Raw genomic sequence first — 3,425 nt, forward strand, 5'->3', positions numbered from 1 at the left:
TCAGTGTCCTGGATCCCTATAGGTGAAATAAAGCTTCTTCCTTCTGAGTTCCTATTTTGTGGCTTCATTGAGTGATGAATTCTTTGGAAAGGGTTTATTATCTTTCTCCTTCAAAAAAAAGGGTGGTTTGGTATGCACAATGTTTTTGGAAGAGGAAGATGTTACCATGTTATGGGCCTTTTTTATTGCTTCTGTGAGCGTCTTGGGGTTGAACCCTTTCACCCAACCTTTCAGTGGTTCCATCAATCCCTCTATGGACAAGACTACCATTCTCTGCTCTGAGATATCTGTTACCAACATGGATAGCCTCTAGAACTCTTTGTTGTAACTATCCACAGGTCCAAACTATTTTAGTTGTGCCAACTCCTTGAAATTGAGTTCTGGATCCTTCCCATCAAATCAGTCTATGGGCCTCTCTATGAAGTCAACATAGGAAGTTATCTAGTCATGGCCGAGAGTGACCATTCCATGATGCCACCATTCATGAGAGACTCTTTCCAGGTGAAGTGATGCAAAATTCATAGCTTCATCTTCAGGCATCAAGTTGGGGTGAAAGTAGGTATTTTCTTTTTGTACCCAAGCTCATGCCGAGGTTTCTCCGGTCCCATCAAAGGATGACAGGTTGATCTTACCAAACTTCTGCTTGATGTCATTGTTATAGTTTCCATAATAGCCTTGACTTTTGTCGCTTGAGTATTTCAATCAGAGCTCTGCATAATCCTTGAAGGATATGTCCCCCTCAAGATTTGCATCCCTCCAATCTTGGTTCAACTATGCTTGCATCTCCTGAAAGGTAGGTTCTCGCTCCCCGTGTGAAGCTTCTAATTTCTAGGGGAAATTTGGCATCAACGACCATGAATCCAAGCACTGGAAGTTTGACCTTCTAGTGACCGAATTATCACCCTGCCCTTTCTGCTCTCCATTCATTTTTCCCAAGGATAATTATTGTAAGGTTTCCTCCATGATTTGTTATCGTTGTTCCCCTCTGGTTATGGTGTTGTTGAGCTGAGATTGGCATCTGGTTAGCTCCTTTAATAGTGTCATGACTTCTCTTGCAGAATCTTGTGCTTCCCCTATTCGGTCGACATAATGGTACCTCCTTCTAGTGTACACTTAAATCCACTACACGATAGGCTAACAAGATCACTAGCTCTGATACCACTATAAAATTATGTACGTCGTACATCCCTCTTCAACCACTTCTCCCTCACATACAGTATACTCCCCTACTCCTCCACGTACGGTGCAATTCGTATGGTATACTCCCTTGGAATAATTTGTGCGGCCTCCTTAGAATGTATGGTGATATCTGTATGGTGTCCCCCCCTTTGGTATGCGAGTCAATGATCTTGTCCGTACAATGAGTGTTTGGTTGTATGGTAAGTGTTGCTTGGTCATAAGTCGAGTGTTGGTTGTACGGTATGTTATACACAGTAGTGGCCGTACGAGATTTTGGTCATACAATATGTTGTTCTTGGATTGTACGGTGAGTGAGTAACCACCAATCCACCCCTTGAGCCCTTCAATGATTAGAAAGTATGGTTTACATAGGAAATGGAATGAAATATTGATATTCTAGACACAAGACACTTTAGATGGAGATTCACACTTGCCAAAGAAATAATCCGAGGGTTTGCACATGCAAAGAAAAATTATATTGATAATTATCACACAATAGATTACACAGACTCTGAACAGAAGCAGAATAGGGTGAGGAGAAACTCCCACTGAAATTGTAGATGCCAAGTAGGGAGGATCTCTCACCTCCGAAATGGCAAACAAGTTGAACTCCAACTTGAATTCGCACATACCAACACAAATGACAAACTCTGCCATAAATATGGGCTCCAAGAAATTCCCTGAAGGGTTACAAACGAGCTGACATGACCAAACTAAGACTTGACTAATCTAATTAAATAAAGGGCTTGAAAGATTTGCTATTAAAATTGGGGCCTTACAATAAAGTATTTTAATATTATTATTTAATTATATCAGGGACATCACAGGGCTTGGTTCATAAAGGAAAAAATTTCATTGCTCAAGTCTCTTAGCTTACTTAAGGGAATAATGATATTGTCCCTTTTCTATTGCAGCTCATAGTACTTATCATGAAGTTCCTCAATGTTTGACCTTCCAAAGCCAGATAAATCCTTAGATAGTTTAAAATTGGCTTGTGCCTGCCGAATCTTATCTTCAATGATGTTCATCTCGTCTTTGATACTTTGGGTGGCATCTGACCACTGAAGACTGAAAGCAAATAATATATCACCATTTTCTAAATAAGACTGGCCTTGAGAGATAAGCTAAGAAAGTTGAAGACGCGTTGATTCACATTTAGCCTTGAATTCCTATAAGAGTTTTTCTCTGTCATCAGCTTTGTCCTATTCGTATTTCTCTCTTTTTTTCTTAGCATGACTACCCAATGAACTAATCAACATCTTGCACTTTTCTACATTGGGAGTGCCCAGATCCAATTGACACTCGGGAACTGCAACATGAAGTGCTATTAGAAGTTATTCAATAATCTTGTTATTCTTCTAGAAATCTTGCCTAGCAGAGGAAATGAATGCTTCTCCAATCTCAAGTTTTTGCATCAGATCAATGTTATAAAATTCAAATTATTGCATAGAGGATGTAATAGGTGGGAGAATGAAAGGAGAAAAGAATATATTCTTCTAAACATCTTCAGATGAACCATAATTGGTACCAATTATAGATACTTGCACGCTAGACTCTTTTGTCAGATTATCTGCCTTAACTTCTGAAGGGGTATTGCATTCAAGTTTGAGTATATTCCTTTCATCCTTATTAGATACTCTATTATTAGTAGATCCTCCAATCTCTTTACCCTTGTCAGACTCAAAGTTAACCAAAGGGACTTCAAAGGTTTTGGGAATATCCACACTGCTACCCATAACATTATCCATACTATTCTCCATAATAGACACATCATTCACTGGGTCATTAACATGATTAATAGAGGGATTAACTTTATCTTCAGGGATGACAACATGCAAATCTTTAGACATACCGATGGTGATGCCAGAATCAGAGGGGAATAAACAAAGGTTCTTTGCAATCATCATAATAGTTTCCATAATCTCATTATGAAGTTTTTCTTTGGCATTGGGCTCACCTAGCATGAGACCATCTAGAGTTTTCTTGGTTCTTAACTCAGCTTTGCATGCTTGAATCAAGGTGGCCTTATTATCTTGAGAGAGGGATGAACCGACTAACTCAAATACATGATCTTTAATGGCTTGTTCCTCTTCTCTAGAAATTTGTCTGATCCTCATCAAACCTCATATAATTCATTTGGAATGATATTTTTAAATTGATCAATTGTAGCATCATACTTTACACAATACATTATAAAGGTTTTAATTATACTATTTTGATCTTCAGCATTAGCCTCAATTAACAGA

This window comes from Cryptomeria japonica, chromosome 4, assembly GCF_030272615.1.
Source record: "Cryptomeria japonica chromosome 4, Sugi_1.0, whole genome shotgun sequence".
NCBI lineage: Eukaryota > Viridiplantae > Streptophyta > Pinopsida > Cupressales > Cupressaceae > Cryptomeria > Cryptomeria japonica.